A 24,970-nucleotide genomic window follows, 5' to 3' on the forward strand; every position below is an offset into this window, starting at 1 on the left:
CTCCTTCTTTTTCTTTATGTTGTGCCTTTGTCCCGCATTGGTATAGGGTCAGCATGTTTGATAATGGATCAGACATGGTTAATTTAAGGGGTTGATTGATTACTTTACTGTCACCCAATTATAGAGTCTTCTAAAGAACACAAGAGTGTAACTTATTTCCTATTACACAATTTACTCTTGTCTTGGATCTCATCAGCCAAATTTTCTGCCAGTGTTGCAATTTTCATAAAGTCATACATTAAAATGAGGTTTGCTATATTCACTACTCTTCCTGTATGGGCTAGAGCAGCTTTCAGTTTATTGCTCAATATCCCCAACAAATGTGTTTTCTTACAATACTGCTTCTTATGACACCTACCCCACTCCCATAACTAATGGCAAAATTGCAGTGTACATACTCTATTACAACCTACTCCAATCCTATTGCTCAGTTCTTCCATCTCTGCTCTGAGAGAACCGCATCACATAGCACCTGACTTGGACTTGGAGCCACTGTTCAGAATTATCTCATCCTGATTTAACATAAATCCATTACATCATCTTCAGTATACTCATAAGATTTTTTCTAATAGGATGTCCAAAATAAAACTACAATCAATATTTTGATGAGGTCCATGAAAGTTTGATCACTGCTTATAATGGAACAGAGCTCTTCATAAAAGTAAAATGAGGACAAAATCCAATGTTAATATTATCAGTTGAAAAGAGAAAATGCTGAGACAGGATTCCAATATTTACTACATGTAAAAATTAATAATGCAGCTATCTTTAAGAAAACAATCTATTCACAAAAGTGTCCTATCACTATGATTTTCTGGATGTGTAACTGGTTTGATTATTTATTCTAAATTCAAACTTTGTAGAAACAGATACTGTGATTGTAGGTAAACAATTCATCTGATTTAACAAGAATCCATTCAATAATTGAACATGGCCTATTCAAAAGGGAAGGAAAACATATCCCACTTTTATTTATTATTTGTTACGTTTTAGCTGATTTATTTATTTTATTCATAGCACTAATACATGGTCAGTTTGTCTCCAAAGATAATAAACAATGGAAAATCTAGGATGACAATATTATGGAAAGGATAAATGCCGAGCCACAGATAGGCACAACAAAAAGACTGCTAAACAAGTAAAATCTAGGGTGGAATAATGACAATATTATGGAATGGATAAATGCTAGGCCACAGATAGGCACAACAAAAAGACAGCTAAACAAGTAAGCTTACTTGTTTAGCAGTCTTTTTGTTATGCCTGCCTGTGACTCAGTATCTCCACTAGATGATGAGTTACAATCTATCCTATTCATAGTATTGCCAAGATAATATATCAATTAATTATGCCTCTTCATACAAATGAAAATATTCAAGTATCTCATTTATAAGGTTTTATCTAATTACATAACTGTCCCTCCCCCTGAACTCAACCCTCATTTTACATAACAGTACTGCCCCCTCCCCCAAAAAAGTAATAAAAAATAATAAAAAAATTAATCACCATAACCTTTCTTCAAACATCCTTCCAAGCAGTTTGATTTCACTGTCTCTAAGAATAATGATGATCTTGGTTGTGACTGACACATTTTTTATAGCTTCTACTAAGGCTTCTGTTTTGCCACTACTTCTAGTCCTGCTAACATACAAAAAATCTTAACAGCTTTTCTGTGTTCTCATATTAAAATAAAATAAAAAACCTTTCTGGAGTTTTATGTAAAAACTATAGTAAGATTTATTCATCTGACATATTAAAATCTGTAGCAAATTAGAACCAGACCCAAGATCTGTGCAGTTTGAGGACAGTTTTTACAGTGCTATTCGAGAATGACTCATAGTGTACCTTCTAGTTTCAATCTACTATTAATTTGTTCTTTGGATGTAGTTTCAGTTCTGTGTACCGTGTAACTAGCAATTATGAAAGAAAGAATAGACTTGAGAATAGCTATGTCAGTGCTTGACATAAGTTTTTTTGGAGAGAAACTTTAACTCCTTGCTCATAAGTTCACATCCAATGCAATGAATCTGTGTGCCAGATCAAGTCTGGAACTTGATTCCTCATTTCACTAATTTAAGCTATCACTTTTCTGGAATTTATTACTATTGTGTGTGTGTGTGTGTGTGTGTGTGTGTGTGTGTGTGTGTGTGTGTGTGTGTGTGTATTTATATTTCATCCTGGATTTTAGCACTAGTTTTCAAAGAAATATAGAAGTCCAGAGCCAGCAAATTTTTGATTCATCACTAGCACGACACTGTATGATGCATGCCAACTTTGAATCACAAGGATTCACATTTCACAACCCACACTGTCGCTTCCCAAAAAGTTCTTCTTCCTTCAGTAACATCTTTTTCTAATCTGTTTACAAACACATCTGTCAAGTTATTTCATTTGTTGCTGGCAAGTTCCACTAGACACATATGCAGAAGCTGCAGTTAGTAGACTGTTCTGAAGTATGCAATTCAACAAATGTTAAATCAAAATTTAATGTGTTTATTAATCAAATAACAAGTCCTTTTGAGGAAGTGTTTCCAAAGAAAAGAGTCATAGAAAACCAGTTTAATGCTACATTTAAGGCATGGGTTACCCAGTGCATTAAAGTTTCATGTAAAAGAAAAAGAGAATTGTATGTGTCAGCCAGATTGTCTAACAATACTGAAAGAATGAGGCAATATAAAGTGTACTCTAAGATACTAAGGATAGTGATACAGAAATCAAAAAACATGTACATCAAAGAGAAAACTGATAAATCTGGAAACAAAATGAAAACCAAATGGAAATATGTGAAAAGTGAGACTGGAAAAAGATCGGCTGCCAAAAAAATAACTAGTTTAAGAAACAGGGGCATACAGTGGATGGTCCTGAAATAGTGGCTAATATTTACAACAATCATTTCTTAAAAGTCTCAAAACAAATAGGATGCCTGGGTTCCATAAAGAAAGTTACAGAATTCGTGCATAACACCTTAACTAACAAAAAAGATGACATGCGTGTCCAGAAAAAGGCAATGGAAGATATAGAAAAAGTAATTCTGTCTTTAAAAAGAAAAAACTCTGCTGGAGTTGATCACATTTCCAGAAAATTATTAAAATATTGTTGTAGAGAAATAAGTACAGTCCTTAGCCATATTTGTAATATGCCAATGGAGGAAGGCATATTCCCTGACAGGCTAAAATATGGACTTACATGACCAATTTATAGAAACTGAGAAAAGACTGATGCTACAAATTCATTTCAGTTCATTACTATCAATTTTTCTAAGGTACTAGAAAAATTGATGCACAGCTGAATGGTTGAGCATTTTAGTAAATACAGCACTCTCAGCAATAGCCAGTTTGGCTTTCAAAAATTGGTATCAATTGAGGATGCAATACATGCTTTTGTTGACAATGTTTTAAAATCCATAAATAGTAATATTCTGACAGCTTGAATGTTTTGTGAGCTGTCAAAAGCTTTTGACAGTGTAAGTTGCCATATTCTCTTGAATATAGTCAACACCCTAGGAAAGAGTGGAATAGTAGGCAAATGGCTTGAATCCTATCTCTGTGACAGAAAGCAGAAAATAATCATGGAAAGACTGCATGGTGGCCAGGTGTCTTCAGACTGGGGCTCCATTGCCACTGGAGTACCTCAAGGCTCAGTATTGGACCCACTTCTTTTTCTAATATTTATAAATGATATGCCACTATGCACAGAAAATGGGAAAATCACCATGTTCGCTTATGACACTACCATAGCAGTTAATAATACATTGGGGAATGTGTCAAATGAGATAGTAAATAAGGCTTTTGCAGATATGACAAAATGGTTTGAAACTAATGGTCTTTCCATCAATCTAAAAAAGACAAATTATGTTCATTTTCCCTCTAATCCAAATGTTACCAATGAAATGAATCCAAAAATGGGTGCATATAGACAGCAAACTTAAGTGGCACTACCACATTCAAGATCTGTGCAAAATGTTAATCTCAGCAACATTTGCCTTGAGAATCATATCAGACAGTAGGGAGATGACCACAATAAAAACAGCATCCTTTGGCTATTTCTATCAACTTATGGCCTACAGAGTAATATTCTGGGGAAATCAACCGATAACAAGAAAAATGTTCCATGCACAGAAGCAAGCCATAAGAATTATGTGTGGAGTGCATTCTAGGCACTCATGCAGAAATCTATTTAGAGAGCTTCAAATCTTTACAACAACTGCTCAATATATTTTCCCCTGATGTGCTTTATTTCAAAAAATAGCAATTTATTTAAAATCAATAGTCTGTAGCATAATTATAAAACCAGAAGAAAATGTGATATTCATTATGATCTAAAAACAAAGAACATGGTGAAGATTTTTGATGCCCTTTCAGCAATAATTAAGGAAGTGGTTGGAAACATACCCAAGTCTAAAGAAAAGCTGAGGCAGTTCCTTCTAGATGGATCTTACTATAGTGCAGATGAAATTCTAAGCCAAAATGCATAATACCTTTTGAGTATCCTTAAATCTATTTTTGTGGCCTTTATGGCCCAATCATCATTCTTTGTCTATCCACAGTGTAATTTAAAACTGAAATGTATGTATACCTGTAAGTATAACTGCATGTTCATTCAGAAGTCAAGTATGATAACTCATATGTAAGAGTATATGATGACAAGTATGTGATACGAACAATGTACTTGTACACTAAGCAATAATTTGTAAAAATTTGACTCATTCCATATCCAGAGATATATTCTCATATGGATCTGCAGAACTCAAAACAAATAAATAAAGTTATTTCTTTTATGGAGGAGTACTTCTTTCAAAGTAATAAAGAGCAGAGTGTATATCTTTACAATTTTTAAAAGTACAGGTGAAAAAGTTTCATTTTTTCTGATGTCACATAAACATCTCCAGGATCTATAAATGTGGACATTATTGATATCAACAAGTACAATGTTTTTTTTTTGGTTTACAATCCATTCACTTAATCTATTCAACAGACTCTAGACTAAATAAAATTGTAATTGACATACAACATACTCACAAGCGATTTATTTGAATTTCAATTCCGTCTGGGAGAGTCTTCAGGCCAAGAGTACTGCAGTTAATTTTTGTGTCCAGACAGAAGCAGCGACTGTCACCACAGCATTCAAATGCTAAGCGAAGAAAATAGTAAATCTCAGTGAACAGTCTCAATTATTTATTATTGGTAACAGTATCTGTGTTTAGGAATTTGTTCATCCTTCTACATTGCAAATTATTGTTTACAGGATTAGTGTTCACATGCAGTGGCAACTTGTAATTAAAATACTTTTCACCAACTACCCTGAATGCCACACAAAAGTAATACAAACATTACAATGAGACAATCATGACTTTTATTCATTCTATGTATAAAATATGCTGAGAAATGAAATGTAATTTCATCAAGAATTACCATCTTATGGGAAGCACATTTAGGCTGAAGGCTTGAGGAGAACAACAACAGAGTATGTGATACTTGTCATTAACCTTCTATTATCAACAAAACCATGTTTTACAACATAAGACAACCCACGGCAGTAAACTATGTGCTACAATTACACATCAAACAGTTCAGTCATACAAGAGACAAAAATGGTCACCTGTCAGACTGGCTACTCTAGCATATGAGCATGGTAGCATGAGCATTGGTAAGTTTTATTGAAATTAAATTTGAATCATTCAAGTCCACAAAAATTAGAAAATGGTCTGTTAATCATCAATTTAGGTGACAAAGAATGTTAAATGACAGAAATTATGACAGACAGCTTTTAAAATCTAACTCTTCAATAATGTTCGAAACAAAGGTGTAAATAAAACTAAGATAATGGCATTTCATGAAGGAGGGAAAAAAGTACCCCGTTTGAAACAAAACTGTAATTGAAGATCATACCTAGGGAGCTACATTACTTTTAACAAAGATAAGGATGTAGATATTAAAGTACAGAGGTGTTATGATTAGGTGTAAGTACAACACGACTAGTAGACTGAACACAGCATTATTCCATGGAAGCACTAACAACTTGAACACAATATTTAATTAACATTCAGCAGGAACAAATTATGTACACAAATAACTGTAGTAACACACATAAAGAATTGAAGCCAAGCTTAGCTCAGCTAGCATTAAATGGAATAGGGCCTATGGTGGGCTCGGTGCTGTGCCACATGCTCAGCATTTCGAAAGTAAGTGCACGCGTCCCTGCATTCCTCCTCTTTCAGGGAGACATCCATGCTGTCATCCTTGTTCGCTGGGCTTTGGCTAATGTGGCATCCCACAAAGGGAGCATACGGTCTGAAGTGCTTTGGGTGCAGATACATTCTGCGCCCACCTTCCCGTGTCAAACCATATGGCAACACCAACAACATCAGGGATGTTTCAATGTCAACCTCGGGCATAGGCTCTGGTGATGGTGTTCACGGTGCTGATGACACTGGTATCAGTGATTGCTCAGGAATGGGAGACAGAATCCCTGATTATAGCACTGAAAGGAACAGAGGAACTGCTGGTTCAGCCACCAAGGATGGATGCCCTGATGCAGCAGCAGGTGTTGTGACACCCAATCTGGATGGGCTTGGAGGTAATGTTGTGAAATTGAGGGGCATACAGCCATCCATGCAAAAGCAAAGCTGATCACAGTGCCTCAAACAGAGGCCATCCTCTGTGCAGATGTCACAGAGAGGCCGCTGCCAGCATCTGGCAATGATAGCTGGAATCCATTTGGGGCAACAACAAAAACTGTGCTGCACAGGTTGATGTCTGGGTGAAGGACACAGGGATTGAAACAGTGTCCTTGGCTGTTGCCCATGGTGTAGCTCTGCCTCACTCTTCTCACCAAACGGCGTGAAATGGTATGATGAGAGAAACCGATCCAAGGCCATGTCAGATAAAGAGTTGGCAATGTACCTTTTCATATGAGTTATGAACATTTGCACATGGTGTTCACAGTGCCATCACAGCAAGGCCATGTTGGCTGACATTACAAAGCCAGATCAGTCAGTCACCCATTCTGTTGCCCCTGCAACTACCAAAAATGCTGCTGTGCCTCTTCTGGAAACTTGTTTGTCTGGCCTCTTCACAGATATCTTTCTGTAATGGTTACAGCTATGATACAGCTATAAGTATCACTGAGGCATGCAAGTCACCCCACCACAGCAAGGTATCTGGTTCATGAAGGGGATTATTATTATTATCACTGCATCAGATAACTTAACAAGTGACTCTCAACTTGGCAAAGGAAAGATGACAGTGTGCTATAAGAATATGAAAAATATTTCCAATTAGGTGGCTGAACTTCCTCCTCAATGACTCCCAGCTAACCAGATTATATGACTTCATTATTATCATCATCCACTTATCATTTACATCCATGGACAGCCATAAATAAGGGCTTATCACTGAGGTTTTTTTCATACTGACTGATAATATCAACACGAACAAAAGTAAAACAAGGATAATGGAATGTAGCCAAATTAAATCAGGCAATACTGAGGAAAGCAGAGTAGCAAATGAGACAATAAACTCAGTGGACACGTTTTGTTATTTGGGCAGCAAAAAACCTGATGATGGATGAAATAGAGAGTATATAAACTGCCATCTGGCAAATGCAAGAAAAGAATTTGTGAAAAGGATATATTTGCTAAAAATGAATATAGATTTAAGTGTAAAGAAACATTTGTCTGGTGTGTAGTTTTGTATGAAAGTGACACATATGAGAGATGAACTGTTCACACAAGAAGAGAAGTTTTCAAAATGTAGTGTTACATAAGAATGCTGAAGATTAGATGGACAGATCAAACTAATGAAGAGGTACTAACATGAACCAATGAGAAAAGCCATTTGTGGCACAGTTTCACTAAAAAGATTGATAGGACACATCTTGAAGCACAAAGAAATGATCAGTTTCAAACAGTCTTAAGACTGAATGCTGTAACCACAACACCCGGCAAACTTTATAAAAGTATAGAAGCTATACTTTTTGTTATAAATGGCTACTCACGGCAGTGATCTTCATCCACCCAAGTATCTTTGCAATCAATGTTCCTATTGCACACTAAAGAATTGTTCAGGCAAGGACCATTTCTACATTTGAAAGTCCCATCAGGGCACGTCCAGTTATCTGTGAACAGATAATGTCATACAAAATCACTATCTACCACCATCTACAAGGCAAAGTCAGCAAAAGACTCTTCCTAGTGTAAGAGCATTAGCAAAAGAATACTTTGGTAACACAGATTTATTTCCATATACCGTGGCTATTAATTTCGCGATTGATTAAAACATTGTGTATTTTGCAATTTTAAGTTAAAAAAAATTAGCTAGTGGTGCTAAATTGCTTCTGTCATCCAGGAGTTGATGTCATTTGCCTTACTGGCTTCATTCATTTCATGCCTAATAATTCTGCTTTCATTGTTCTTGAAATTTTGAATTTTTTGTGAGTAGTGAGGTTTTTGCCTTGTTTATGGCACACAAAGTATTTGGTAATAACACTTGATTAGAACTAATTCTCTGTATTAAACACAGCTCCCTCTTTCTGGCATGAAAACTTTGATCCCTGGTATTAACTATTCTTTTCTCGGTTTACTCTGTAATTAGCCCTGATTTGTTGGGAAGGGAAACTAGATTCATAATGCTGTACAAGAATTTTGGGGAAATAATTAATCTCTCATCTATTGTGTGTACTTAGTAAACTACCTCCAATTATTTATTCTGTAGATTCTTTCTGAATACTGTAACAATCAGCATTTGCAATTCTATGATTTCTTTTTATTAAATCTGATTGATGGAGATGATTTTTTTGTAGACATCTGAGGAATTAGGTTTCCAATAGGCTGCAAAAAATCACAGATTGTCACATACTTCATTCACAGCAGTTAACATGTGGTATTCATATGATTTGACTGACTTTAATTTTGACTCCCTAATCTCAAACCTTTTTTTGTATTTAAATCTATGGTTTTACATTTAATAAGTTCTACGCATAACTCAACTTTCTTAGTTTTCAGTTGATCTGTGACATAATCTTATCAGTACTGTATAGAATGTTATTTACAAATGCCTCATGACTACTCCACCACACACAATAATCTACACTGAGGTGACAAAGGCCATGGGAAACTTTCTAACATGTCAGACCTCCTTTTTTCTGGCATAGTGCAGAAATCCAATGTGACATGGCCTCACCAAATCATTGGAAGTCCCCTGCAGACATACTGAGCCATGCTGCCTCTATAGCAGTACATAACTGCAAAAGTGTTGCCAGTGCAGGATTTTGGCTTGAACTGGCCTCTCGATTATGTCCCATAAATGTTCGATGTGATTCACGTCAGGCAATCAGGGTGGCCAAATCATTCACTCAAACTGTCTAGAGTGTTCTTCAAACCAGTTGTGAACAATCGTGGCTTTGTGACATTGCGCATCGTCATCCATAAGAATTACAACTTACAACGCTGTTTCGGAACATGAAGTCCATGAATGGCTGAAAATGGTCTCCAAGTAGCTGAACATAACCATTTCTAGTAAATGATTGGTTTGATTGGACCAGAGGACCCAGTCCATTCCACATAAACACAGCCCACTCCATTATGGAGCCACCAACAGTTTGCACAGGACCTTGTTGACATCATAGAGTCTGCATCACACTCGAACCCTACCATCAGCTCTTACCAACTGAAATCATGACTTACCTGACCAGACCATGGTCTTACAGTTACCTAGGTTCCAACTGATATGGTCACAAGCCCAGAATATCTGCTGCAGGCAATGTAGTGCCGTTAGCGAAGGCACTTGCATCGGTCCTCATTTGCCATTGCCTGTTAATGGCAAATTTCACTGCACCGTCCTAACAGATACAGTTATCATACACCTCACATAGATTTCTGTAGTTATTTTCATTCAGTGTTGCTTGTCTGTTAGCAATGACAACTCTACACAAATGCTGTTGCGCTTGGTCGTAAAGTGAAGGCCATTGGTGATCGTGTTGTCTGTAGTGAAAGGTAATGCCTGAAATTTGGTGTTTTTGGCACACTCATCACACTGTGGACCTCATGAAATGTAACAGTCTAATTAAAATTAATTCAAGTACATAAATTTTAGCCATGAACAGTAATTTCCAACATAGAGGTGTATGAAAAATATGTACTTGTGAAAAAGTTATGAAGGAAATGATTACAGAATCTTAATTACACTAATGTGTAGAAGTCTGTTAACTGGTAGGAACATTTTATATGATATGAATCTCCTGAAATTAGAAAATATAACAAGTGTATTGTTAACATTAAACACCTAAGCGTTTATACACTCTACAATTAGTTTACAGACTAGAATTCACTCATGTGTTTAATATATAAAATATAGATAATCTTTAAAATGTGACATATGTGTTCAGGGTGAGAGTTTTAATTGTTAAGTAATCGAAAAATTATTCTGAACAATGCCTAGGCTTGTTCGGGATTGTTTAGAAAATATATATATATATATATATATATATATATATATATATATATATATATATATATATATATATATATATATATATATATAGGGGTAGCCATATTGGCATAGGGGAGTCAGTACTTTGTGTGATTTTGGACAGAAAGCATGTAGCTTATTGTGATAATTTATTGTAAGTATGTTACAACTTATTTCAGATTTGTCAAGATGCCTTTATTTTGAAACTGAAACATTATACTTGATTAAATCTTATTTTTACTAGTAAAAACTTACAGTGACTGTTCCAGGATTTTTGCTGTGACAGATTGCCAGATACAAAGAGTAAAATTAACCCCTAAGAATGTTATACTCAGAATACTGAATCTCCTAATGATTCCTGAAATGGATTGTCCCATGTGTCCAGCTGCAACTACCATTCTGTATTGAAAGTCTGTTAGTTCCCATTTTGCAGCCATAATTACATCGGAAACCTTTTCACATGAATCATCTGAGTACTAATGAAGCTCGGCCAATGCATTGCCCTTTAATACCTTCTGTACATGATACTACTGCCATCTGTATATGTATGTACTGCTATCCCATGACTTTTGTCATCTCAGTGTGTAAGAAGTGAGGTTTCAGTGTTCATGTTTTTAATAGAGGCACCAAGGGAAGCAGTTGTTTCACAAACCAAAGTGACAAATTTTCATAGTGCCAAGCAAGATTTTTCTTTATTTTATGACAGGATGTTAACAGATCAAGTACTTTTTGAAAGTTGAGGTACACAATTTCTCAATACTTTACTTTTAAAATTTTCATGTAAGAACACTGTTGATTCTTTCATAATGGAGAATACCTCAATTGACTCACGACATCTTCAACATTTTTTCAAAGTGTGACTTCCATACTTAGAAAATTTCCATATGGAGGTTCAGGAGTAATTGAATTTGGCACAAACTGCACTTCATGGACTTAGGAGTTTCCTGCAGTGTGGGCTGTTGTATATAGATTGAATTATTGTCTGGCCAGTTGAAGCTACTTCACATGTACAGATATTTCATTGCCTCATTTGTGGCATTAGTAAAGCTGAACTTAGTTGAAATTTTGACCTAGTCGAACATTAACTTGTAAACTAACCATTAAATTGTGACGTATCAAGCTGAGTTTGGGTACAATGTTGATGTGATTCCACACTATTAAACTTGCAAGTACTAGTTGCTGTGCCCACAATTAAGCACTCACCATTTGTATTTAGTGTATTGTTTTGAGATGACTGAATGAACAGTGAAACCGAACAGTAATTTGCAATGTGTCACATAATGTTTATTCAGTCATGATCCACATTTCTTTAATTTTAAAACTAAGGAGTCACAGATAATTAATTTGATGAACACACTGTGGTGGTATTTGATCAGACACTGGCAGACAAAAAGCACAGTTAATCACAGTGGCCATAATTTGTTCCAGGGATCTCTCAGTAAGTTCCAAAAAAAGTTCATTCTACTACAGGGTGTAATATCAACATGTTCCTAAACATCTGTGTAAAATAAAATATGCCAGTTACAAGAAACTTATGCACCAGCTTACAGTAATCCTGATGATGTTGATTTGTATGTTACCAATGAGTATTATGGTTTAGCTTCTTTGACCTTTGGGAAAATTCCTAATTTCTTTACTGTGATAGCGCCAATGTGGAAAGAAGGTGTGCTTTGAACTACGTTCTTAAAATTACTTTCTTTAAATTCTACTGTTCATGAGTTAAATTTATCATAGATGAAACTTAATGGCACAATTTCCATTTAATTCCTCATTTTATTTTTCCTCTTTGTAACTATCACCTGCATAATTAGAAATAATTTTTTTCAGTTAGTAGAAGCCAAATTGTTTCTACAATTTCACATAAAGATAACAACATGAAGATTAGAATGAATATCACAGTGCTCTACTAGAGAAGGTCCAATTGGCTGCCCTCCAACAATAGAAATGACTCACCAGCCAAACACAGGAAACCTACAGTTTGACAAAGACTTTGAACAATGGCGTGCCTTGGCATTTTTCACATTAAAAATTATTGGCAGAAGTGAAAGAAGTGATAAGTAATACAAATAATTGAAGGACTGACTGGGGATAGAACACGTTTTCGGATTTATAGTTTTTCACTTACCCTCATTTTTTCTTTTTTTCTTCCTCTGAAAATAAACTTTATTACCAAAAACCTATGACATTTCAATCCATGAAGGTCTACAGTTCTTGTTTCACATACATATACAATACGTAGCACATCAATAAAAATTATAAAATCCATATGTTACATGACAGTTTCCAAGTATTCACATCACAGTATTGGTTTGAATGCAAACTAAATGACCAGGGTCTCGTTCCATCTCTATTTGAGTTTAGGACTGGGATTCTTTTCAGTCAATAGCAATACTGATGACATTGTTTTTGTTTTTCTTCCATACTGAATTGTCATTTGGCTGGTCAAGACGTTGAATGGCCTTGACTGATATCAGAATCCACCTGATCTTGAATTGCTTCCTGTGTCTGCATTGCAGATGTATTTTCCTCTAGAAGTAATCTGCACCTGTTTTCCTTTGGTTTCCAGCTTGTTTGATGTCATTCAGTCTTTTGTGATGCTTATTTTTGGTTTGGGACAAATACTCTTCCATTTGTGCAGAAGTGCTGTTTTCCTAGTTTTCCCCTTCAGTTCTGCTTGTTTTGTTTTGGCAACTTGCTGTGGCATGTGCAGTGACAAATTGGCCTCTGACTGTCATGACTTAAGAGCTGCCTGTACATTGATCTATGTGATGTCCTGAATTGCTGCCTCAACTGCTTCTACTGTAGCTTTTGAAGCATTCATTTCAGGCAGCATTTTAGGGTTCTCTTTTTGTATGATCTGGTCTGAATCAGGTACATCTTTGTCTGCATTGCTTCTATCACATTTGCACCTTTTGTTTTTTAGCAGTCGTACATTAGGTATTGGGTGTGGCTTTTCTGCTTCCAGTTTTGAGGTTAATGGAAGAAAACCTGCAGTTTGTAGTTTTGGCTCATGTTGTAAAAACACACAAGAGCTTGATCCTTCCTTATCTATCACTTGGTTCTCCATCAGGAGTTCTGTTAATGTCAGTTAGCTCTAACAAATTATTTAAAATAAAAATTTGTCTTGGGCAGTTTGTTTTCTGATGGCCACTCTCATAACAGATAAAACTTGATCCTGTCAGTTCACTGTAAGTAATATGCACCTGGTATTCACAGATGATTACATGAGAGAGAATATTCTGCATGATGTGCATTTTAACCAAACTGATATCACTAAAACACTGCAATTTATGTTGGCTAGGCCAAACATTTGTCATGGATTACTTTCATTTCTCCAAAACATGGTTAAAACTTCTTTGAAATTACAGTTCTCAACCTCTGGGTGGATGTTAAGCACTGTACATTTTTGTACTCTATGGCAGGGTTTGAAATTGTGACAGCACTAAATGACATGATGAAAGAGCCACCAAATATTATCAAAAAACATTTTCTGTTGTTGATCATTTAAGAGACTGCCATTGCTCATCACCTACACATATGTATGTGCATATCTATTGTATCCCTCTGGAAATAAATGCTGATTCATGATGTGAGTCCAGTTTCATACTGGGTGGCTAGCACTGGGTATGAAAGCACTTGTCAGAAATGTGCAGTTTCTGAGTTCTGAAGCAAATCAGGACAATAGGTACTATAAACATTGTGAAGTCTTACATTATCCAAGGTCCGAGTGTGAATGGATATGTAAACTCTCATTGTAATGGAACAATATCTAGTTTTTATGACAGAAGACTGATTGTTCTAGACAACACTAAAGTTTATATTTCAGTTTCTCACAAAAGTTGAGAACAATATTTGTATAATCTGGGCCAGATATAGGAGTATCTATCACTTCTAGAAATGCTGAAATTTAGATGAGTTTTAGGTCACTAATTACCACAGTTAAATAGATGAGATCCATCAGCACATGCAGCATGATCAATACCAGACTTGAAACACCGTACATCAGCAGGTACACATTGACCATTGTTGCAGCGAAATTCATTGGATTGGCAAGCATGCTGTACAGATTCTGTGAACAGAGTGACATGTTTGTATTGTTATTTTTCGATCCACAAAAAATTTCAACAATTTGCAGCAATGTTGCACCATCACATCACACAACTGGTAATGTAGCCACTGGGATAAGTGCACCATTCTAATCTGAAGAAATGGAAGCCTTTGTAATTTACAGGGTCTATTCAGAAAGTAAATTCTGATTGGTCAGAAAATGGAAACCACTACAAAAATTCGATCAAGCTTTGCACATATGTGTTGGACAGGTCTCTAGTATGCCCGTCAATTGTGTCACATTGCTCTTTTCAATTCTGAGCAAATGATAAGCACATAAAGATGGCTAGAAAATAGTGTCTTCTGTAAAGTATGAGGCACTGGTGAGAGATTTTGCCTGATGTCATGCAGCCCACATAACATAACTGTCATACAGTTCCTTCTTCGGGACACTTATTGGCCACACTCTGTAGGGGCAATGAAGGTGCTCCTGTAGTGTTTTTGATGGGAAGTCTTTGATCACCCACAACACAGCCCATAATTGGCTCCCACTGAGTTTCGTCTCTGCTCACATGAACTGCGGGCTATGAAAACAAAGGTTTGGTGCAGGCAACAAGATGTAGATCAGCATAGAAAATTGGTGAAAAGCACAGGCGGCTGCCTACTATGACAAAGGTATTGGAAAGTTGGTATAACGCTACGACACATGTCTAAGTCGGAGTGATGACTATGTAGAGAAGTGACTGGAAAGTGTAGCTAATTGTTCTGGATAAAACATTTTTGATTTTAGTAGTGGTCTCCATTTTGCAATGGTTGGAACTTATTTTCCAAATAGCCCTCGTAATAGTATACTTATTATTTAAACTATTGATTTTAACTTGCTTTTCGAGAATTGCATTAAGCAGTAAATTGGCTGCAACTGAACATAAAGATATTTATAAAGTTCTTTGCACAATGCCTGATAGTCCATAGAGACTGTACAGTTTTTTGAAAGTAAGCACATTATTAAAGAATATTATCTCATTAGAAAAATTTTGAAACTACATCACTACTTCTACAAAATATGAATCCTGTGGACTTCATTTTTAGGTGATCTGCTCGTTAATTATATCTTAATTTCCATTACATCAACATGCTTTGATATGATATCACTATGTTTCCTTCATTTCCTGTATCAAAATTACAGCCAAGGGCTCTTGAAAACTACCAACATTTAACAGAAATTGTGTGAATTAATTTTTGGTGATCACAATCAGTATTATGTTTACTGAATTATTTAATTGTCTTCCAATACAGCTACTTTTTGACTTTTAATAAGGGTACTCTTCTGAAATAATTATTATAGGGAGGCAGTAGATACATGGAAGTAGGTACCAAACACAAGGACAGAATATGCTATGGAATTTATACACAGGTGATATGGCTACAGTGAAATGTAGTGACCATTAGCAGCAAGTAAAGATTAAACAGAGAGCAAGTGAAGGCCTGCTATCTCTAATATGTATGTACAGGAAACACTGGATGAAGCATTAGAATTGAAGAATTGTCAGAGCTGTTGGAGACAATTATGAAGAGAAGAGATATCTGGATGGAGTATATTCTGAGACATGAAAGTCTCAATCTTCATCACACTGGAAAGTTTGGTAGAGAGTACAAATATAGGAAGCAGATCTGGAAGAGTTTACTTCACACAGGTAATTCATGACTTCATCTGTGCAACATGCATGGATGGACAAAAATGGCCAACAATCATATCACTTAGAAAGTTGCTGTAAATGAATCCTAGGATTGTTAATTTAAAGACAACCTACTATGGACTCAGTGTCCTTGGTGGATTTCTTGTTAAAGGACCAAATAGTAGTCACATAGTTTTAATTATCCTCTAGGAAAAATAAACATTTGCCCCCTGTTATATGTCTGCAGTCTTGAAGCACATTGACATGTCCACACCATAGGACCATGTTGTTGTTGTTGTTGTTGTGGTCTTCAGTCCTGAGACTGGTTTGATGCAGATCTCCATGCTACTCTATCCTGTGCAAGCTTTTTCATCTCCCAGTACCTACTGCAACCTACATCCTTCTGAATCTGCTTAGTGTATTCATCTCTTGGTCTCCCTCTACGATTTTTACCCTCCACGCTGCCCTCCAATGCTAAATTTGTGATCCCTTGATGCCTCAAAACATGTCCTACCAACCGATCCCTTCTTCTGGTCAAGTTGTGCCACAAACTTCTCTTCTCCCCAATCCTATTCAATACTTCCTCATTAGTTATGTGATCTACCCATCTAATCTTCAGCATTCTTCTGTAGCACCACATTTCAAAAGCTTCTATTCTCTTCTTGTCCAAACTATTTATTGTCCATGTTTCACTTGCATACATGGCTACACTCCATACAAATACTTTCAGAAACGACTTCCTGACACTTAAATCTATACTCGATGTCAACAAATTTCTCTTCTTCAGAAATGCTTTCCTTGCCATTGCCAGGCTACATTTTATATCCTCTCTACTTCGACCATCATCAGTTATTTTGCTCCCCAAATAGCAAAACTCCTTTACTACTTTAAGTGTCTCATTTGATAATCTAATTCCCACAGCATCACCTGACTTAATTAGACTACATTCCATTATCCTTGTTTTGCTTTTGTTGATGTTCATCTTATATCCTCCTTTCAAGACACTGTCCATTCCATTCAACTGCTCTTCCAAGTCCTGTGCTGTCTCTGACAGAATTACAATGTCATCAGCGAACCTCAAAGTTTTTATTTCTTCTCCATGAATTTTAATACCTACTCCCAATTTTTCTTTTGTTTCCTTTACGGCTTGCTCAATATACAGATTGAACAACATCGGGGAGAGGCTACAACCCTGTCTTACTCCCTTCCCAACCACTGCTTCCCTTTCATGTCCCTCGACTCTTATAACTGCCGTCTGGTTTCTGTGCAAATTGTAAATAGCCTTTCGCTCCCTGTATTTTACCCCTGCCACCTTTAGGATTTGAAAGAGAGTATTCCAGTCAACATTGTCAAAAGCTTTCTCTAAGTCTACAAATGCTAGAAACGTAGGTTTGCCTTTCCTTTATCTTTCTTCTAAGATAAGTCGTAAGGTCAGTATTGCCTCACGTGTTCCAGTGTTTCTACGGAATCCAAACTGATCTTCCCCGAGGTTGGCTTCTACTAGTTTTTCCATTCGTCTGTAAAGAATTTGTGTTAGTATTTTGCAGCCGTGATGGATTAAACTGATAGTTCGGTAATTTTCACATCTGTCAACACCTGCTTTTTTTGGGATTGGAATTATTATATTCTTCTTGAAGTCTGAGGGTATTTCGCCTGTTTCATACATCTTGCTCACCAGATGGTAGAGTTTTGTCAGGACTGGCTCTCCCAAGGCCGTCAGTAGTTCCAATGGAATGTTGTCTACTCTGGGGGCCTTGTTTCGGCTCAGGTCTTTCAGTGCTCTGTCAAACTCTTCACGCAGTATCATATCTCCCATTTCATCTTCATCTACATCCTCTTCCATTTCCATAATATTGTCCTCAAGTACATCGCTCTTGTATAGACCCTCTATATACTCCTTCCACCTTTCTGCTTTCCCTTCTTTGCTTAGAACTGGGTTTCCATCTGAGCTCTTGATATTCATACAAGTCGTTCTCTTATCTCCAAAGGTCTCTTTAATTTTCCTGTAGGCAGTATCTATCTTACCCCTAGTGAGATAGACCTCTACATCCTTCCTTTTTTCCTCTAGGCATCCCTGCTTAGCCATTTTGCACTTCCTGTCGATCTCATTTTTGAGACGTTTGTATTCCTTTTTGCCTGCTTCATTTACTGCATTTTTATATTTTCTCCTTTCATCAATTAAATTCAATATTTCTTCTGTTACCCAAGGATTTCTACTAGCCCTCGTCTTTTTACCTACTTGATCCTCTGCTGCCTTCACTACTTCATCCCTCAAAGCTGCCCATTCTTCTTCTACTGTATTTCTTTCCCCCATTCCTGTCAATTGTTCCCTTATGCTCTCCCTGAAACTCTGTACAACCTCTGGTTCTTTCAGTTTATCCAGGTCCCATCTCCTAAAATTCCCACCTTTTTGCAGTTTCTTCAGTTTTAATCTACAGGTCATAACCAATAGATTGTGGTCAGAGTCCACATCTGCCCCTGGAAATGTCTTACAATTTAAAACCTGGTTCCTAAATCTCTGTCTTACCATTATATAATCTATCGGATACCTTTTAGTATCTCCAGGGTTCTTCCACGTATACAACCTTCTTTCATGATTCTTAAACCAAGTGTTAGCTATGATTATGTTGTGCTCTGTGCAAAATTCTACCAGGCGGCTTCCTCTTTCATTTCTTACCCCCAATCCATATTCACCTACTATGTTTCCTTCTCTCCCTTTTGCTACACTCGAATTCCAGTCACCCATGACTATTAAATTTTCATCGCCCTTCACAATCTGAATAATTTCTTTTATTTCATCATACATTTCTTCAATTTCTTCGTCATCTGCAGAGCTAGTTGGCATATAAATTTGTACTACTGTAGTAGGTGTGGGATTCGTATCTATCTTGGCCACAATAATGCGTTCACTATGCTGTTTGTAGTAGCTTACCCGCATTCCTATTTTCCTATTCATTATTAAACCTACTCCTGCATTACCCCTATTTGATTTTGTGTTTATAACCCTGTAGTCACCTGACCAGAAGTCTTGTTCCTCCTGCCACCGAACTTCACTAATTCCCACTATATCTAACTTCAACCTATCCATTTCCCTTTTTAAATTTTCTAACCTACCTGCCTGATTAAAGGATCTGACATTCCACGCTCCGATCCGTAGAACGCCAGTTTTCTTTCTCCTGATAATGACATCTTCTTGAGTAGTCCCCGCCCGGAGATCCAAATGGGGGACTATTTTACCTCCGGAATATTTTACCCAAGAGGACGCCATCATCATTTAATCATATAGTAAAGCTGCATTCCCTCGGGAAAAATTACGGCTGTAGTTTGCCCTTGCTTTCAGCCGTTCCACACAACTAAAGGAGCCAAAACAAAATGATGCAGCCCATTAATAATGTTGAACATGATGCGGTAATTAGTTTTTGTTTTTGAAAGGAGCAAAAGTGCAAAAATCAATGCTAAGTTGGTGAACTATCATACGATACAGTGATTAGGTGGTGCAGATATTTCCAGCATGGCCAGACAAGTCTGACTGATGTAGAATGAAGTGGAAGCCCACATCAAACTGAAGAACTGGAAACTGTAAGAGAAATAGAGGTCTTGGTGCTCAAAGACTAGCTCATAACTGATGCAACAGTGAAAAATGTGAAAATCAGTCATGAATCAGTTTTCTACACCTTACATGACAAAAGCTTCTCACACACATTCAAACAGCTCTCACAAATGAGGCAGCAAACAGAAAAGTTGCAGTTGTTTCAGGAGAATCCAGATGACTTCTTTAGCCACTTGATCATCATGGACAAATGCTATATGTACCACTACAACTACAAGAAAAGAAGAACAAATTAACCAGTGGAAAAGCCTGGATTCACCATTGCCAAGAAACGAAAAGACCCAAATATCACTGGGCAAGGTTCAATGATAGTTAGTCTCCTACCTTGCACTACACATTTACTTAGATTATTGGTACAGATATTGCTGAAATGAAACTGATTATCAATTTAGTATGAAGACTTAAATAAGAAATAGCATACTATGTAGCTCTATCAATTTTCACTTCAACATCACAGGAAAGTGATAGAAAGATTAAATAATGAAGTACCAGGGGATTATAATTAAACTTTCCATATTTAACACATTATAACTTGGAAGCAAATTACAGTACAAGTAACAAAATTGGTAGCATAAATGTCCAGAATATTGGGTGCATGATTTCCATGCATTACAGTGCCACCGTTCAGTTCCAACTATGGCTACCAGGTGGCATGATCTGTCATCATGACTCATAGTCTCACACACCTAACCAGTCGCAGTGCACTCTTTGATGTATCAACATGAGCCTGGACAAAAGAAGCAGGGCAGTATTGGTGAAGGTCTTTTATCAAAACAACAGTGAGGCTGCAGCAGTGCTTTGAGAATATTGCCAGCTGAAAGGATTACGGAAAAGTCTTTCACCACCTGCTGTGCACAGCATGATGAAGAAGTATCAATCAACTGGAGAACTGAGTGTCCCTCTGGGAAGAGGCTGATGACCGGTTCCCCCACAGGTAGTTGATGAAATTTCTGTTCCTATGGCACACAATGCTGCACGCAATTCTTGATCATCAGACAGTGCGTGTGCTGTGTCATGACAGTTGAACATACCATGGTCCATTATCAAATGATATCCATACAAGATCCATATCGTACAGCAGCTTGCACCACAGGATGCACAACGATGGATGATCGTATGGCCAAACGGCGTTCATTTTTCTCTGACATGTAAGGTGAAGACACAGAATTGCTGAGTGTGGGGATCTTCAATGCCAGTCACTGTGCATGAAGTTCCTCTGTATGGTGAATATGTTACCATATGGTGTGGCTTTATGGATGTTTTTTGAAGAAGTTGGCACTAAGGGACCAAAGATGTACAGTGTGACTGACCAGTGTTACTGCGATATGCTTTGCTAGCAGGTCATACATGCCCTACAGGAGAGAGATGCACTGAACTCAACAGTTTTCATGCAAGATGGAGGTCCCATCACACATTGCATGTGGTGTTCAGCTGCTTCTCTGAAATACATCTGGAAACAATCAAATTATCAGCCGATCATTTCCAAATGTTTGGCTGGCACAATCACCTGATCTCACTCACTGTGATTTCTGGTTTCCTGAAGGACAGGGATTACCAGGGGAACATTCATACATATGCTGATCTGAAGTGCAGCATATCAAGATAGGTAGCCAGCATACATATGGACATGCTTCATTCTGCTGTGCAGAATGCAATCCTGAGCTTTCAGACTCTTCTGGACACTGATGGGCAGCATATTGTGCACCTTTTGTAGCAGTAATGGTACCAGTATGTTTGATATGATGTACCATAGCAGCACATTAAAAGTGTTTCAGTTGAACTGATTCTGTATTAGTTCTCTTCCCCATGTCTTTCCGACATTAATGCCACCATGTTTGGTGCTCATGCCATAATTAGTTTCCATGGTATAACATGTTAAATAGTGAAAGTTTAATTACAACCACCCAATATACTAGCAGCTTCTCCCTTAAATTACTGTAACTTATCACATATAGTGATAGTATACATGACTACACATGACTTCCCCTTTCCTCTGATGCAAATATTGAAAAGTTCGACACCAGAATGTATTTCTCATGTCATAGCTAATTATTTTGGTGGCTACTGTTACTACCTTGTCCACCTAAATTCAATTATTTATCTATCTTTTTCAGTCACCATGACAGTCACCATGGAAAGGTCACACCATCAAACAGATACAACCAACACTTTTGTATTTAATTCATTAATATGAGTTTGTAGCCATAAAACATGACTGCTGCTAACTTTTGTTTAAAACTTATATTCAATGTACTCTTCCAGATCACACTTACATATTTACATTGTGTTTCATAAATTTAACATGAAAATAATATACGAGGGCTATTCAGAAAGTAGGGAATGTTTTGGCATAAAAAAAAAACTAAGTATAAGAAATACATTTTATTATATACATCTGAAAGAGCAACTGACATACTGCTTTTCTACATAGTCACCAAATACATTGAAGCAGTTATCATAGTGGTGGACAAGCTTTGAAAGACTTTCGTCATAAAATTCTGCTGCCTGAGTCTTCAGCCAATGAGTTACGCCCGCCTAGAGCTCCGTGTCATCATCAAAGCACTGTGTTGCAAGCCAGTTCTTCATCTTGGGAAACAAGTGGAAGTCGCTTGGTGCAAGATCGAGGCTGTAGGACAGATGAGGGAAAATTTCCCATTTGAATGAATTAAGGAGTTCTTTAGATCGGTTTGCCATGTGAGGTCGGGCATTGTTGTGCAAAAACAAAATTTTGGATGTCAGCTTTCCTCAGCATTTGTTTTGAACTGGTCTTCTAAGGCTGTGCAAAGTTTGACAGTACTGGGCAGAATTTATAGTTGCTCCACGTTCAAGAAAATCAATAAGAAGCATACCTTGCCTATCCCAAAACACGGTCACCATTAACTTCCTTTCTGAAGAGGTTTGCAAACATTTTCTTGGCTTTTGGGGGGACCTTGTGTGCCCCCACTTCATGGAATGTAATTTTGTCTCGCAATTGACATGTTTCAGCCAAGTCTCATCACCAGTTATGATTCAATCCAGTAATGAATCACCATGTTTGTGGTAGGCCACCAGAAATGTCAACGTTGCCCCCATTCGCTGTTCTTTATGGTGCTCTGTAAGCATTTTGGGCACCCATCCGTGCAAAAAATTTGTGTTAGTCTAGCTTTTGAGTGACAATTTCAAACAACAAAGACTGTGAAACTTGCAGAAAAGAAAGTGAAAGCTCCGTTAATGTGAAGCGATGGTTTTCAGAATCATTTCATCAACTTTAGCAACAAGATTGTCAGTCACAATGCTCGGGTGTCCACTCTTCTCTTCATCATGGATGTTGGTTCAGCCTTTTTTTAACTGAATGCACATTTTTGGAGGGAACATTCACTCATTACATTGTTTCCGTACACTTCGCACAGTTCATGATAAATTTCTATAGGTTTTAGGTTTTTTGCCAGCAAAAACCATGTCACAAACCGCACCTCACAATTGGTGGGATTTTCGATTGCAGCGCATATTTCAAATTTGAATATAAAAAAAACCAGATACATAGAGATGTTCCCACTGTCATAGGTGGATGCTGACTGAGCTGCCAAGCATGCACATCCCAAAATATACGCAATCGAAGCGCACCTAGCGGTGTCAGACGGATATGTTCCCTACTTTCTGAATAGCCCTTGTATTTGCAAATCAAACTTGTTTCTTGCCCCTTCACACAGACTGACATATCAATTAATTAACAGAAGGCCACAGTATCAAACAACTAAGACAAACACTTTTGTATTTGATTCATTAATATGAATCTGATGCCACAAAACATGACTGCTCTTAACTTTTATTTAAAACTTATACTCAATGTACTCTTTCAGTTGACACTTACATATTTGCATTGAGTTTCATAAATTTAACCTACCACATTCCTCTTCATCACTGCCATCAAAGCAGTCTTTACTGTAATCACACCACCAAGCTGCAGGGATGCACTGACCGTTGTATCTACATTTCCGATATCCTTGAGAACACTTCTGATTTGCTGTAAACAGAGTTATTACAGACTGACAGAAGGGAAATTACAAGAACTGTTTAATATATAAATATTCCTATACAGTAATATTTTTATTTGCTAATCCACATCAGTAAACTCTACATTCATGGCCATAGACAGTGTGAGACAGGTAAGGGCACAACACCACATCCTCCTCCACCTGAAAATAATATATTTGCAAACCAGACTTGTATCTTGCCCCATCACACAGACTGACATTTCAATTCAGTATCAGTTTGAAGAATGCCAAAACTGTAAAGGATACTGACCAGAATGATTTGTCATGATATTTCCAAACTATTCCCTGTTTGGCACTATTGTGCTTACAACTGACAACTGGAGATATATCTATGAAGGCATTTCAAAAAGTAAAGATACAATGGCTCGCAGTCCTTAAATAGAACATTTATTTAGAAAATGTCAGTTACATCTTATTAACTGGAGTATTTGTTATTTTTCAACATAATCACCACCCTCGTTATCCAAACATTTGTTAAGTCGGTGCACAAGCTTTTGTATCCCACAGTCATAAAAGTTTGCCACCTGTTGTTGGAACCACATTTCAACTTCATCTTTGATCTTTTCATCATCATGGAATGATTTTCCACCAAGATGTGGCTTCAGGTAACGGAAGATATGGAAGTCAGTGGGTGCAAGGTCTGGGCTGTATGGTGGATGGTCCAATACATCCCATTTGAATTGTTTGAGTAGTGCTTTGGTTACGAGCACTGTGTGAGGACAAGCATTGTCATGAAGCAAGCGGACTTCACTTGTTGGCCTTCTCCTGTGTATGTTTTGAATTGCCCTTCAAAGACGTTTCAAAGTCTGGCAATATGCAGCAGCATTAACTGTCATTCCAGGAGGCATAAATTCCAACAGAAGAATGCCTTGTCTGTCCCAAAAAACAAGAGTCAGGAATTTCTTTGCTGAAATCAACGTTTTGCATTTCTTGGCTTTTGGTGAATTCGAATGGCACCATTGCATTAATTGTTGCATGGATTCAGGTGTATGGTGATAAACCCACGTCCCGCAACCTGTCACAATGTGATCAAGGAACTCATCACCTGCTTCAGCATAGCATGTGAGGAAGGCGAGTGCAAAGACCATCCTTTTCTTTTTGTGTTCTTCCATTAACAGTTTTGGAACCCAGCGTGCCCAC

The 24,970-nt window shown here is 37.1% G+C and overlaps 1 protein-coding gene across 1 annotated transcript in view; it reads right to left on the reverse strand.

The window, feature by feature from the left end:
• LOC124775578 (G-protein coupled receptor GRL101-like) overlaps positions 1-24,970 on the reverse strand; it is a 339,081-nt gene that overhangs the window by 143,679 nt on the left and 170,432 nt on the right. The window lies entirely within an intron of this gene.

Source organism: Schistocerca piceifrons, chromosome 2, assembly GCF_021461385.2.
Source record: "Schistocerca piceifrons isolate TAMUIC-IGC-003096 chromosome 2, iqSchPice1.1, whole genome shotgun sequence".
Classification (NCBI taxonomy): domain Eukaryota; kingdom Metazoa; phylum Arthropoda; class Insecta; order Orthoptera; family Acrididae; genus Schistocerca; species Schistocerca piceifrons.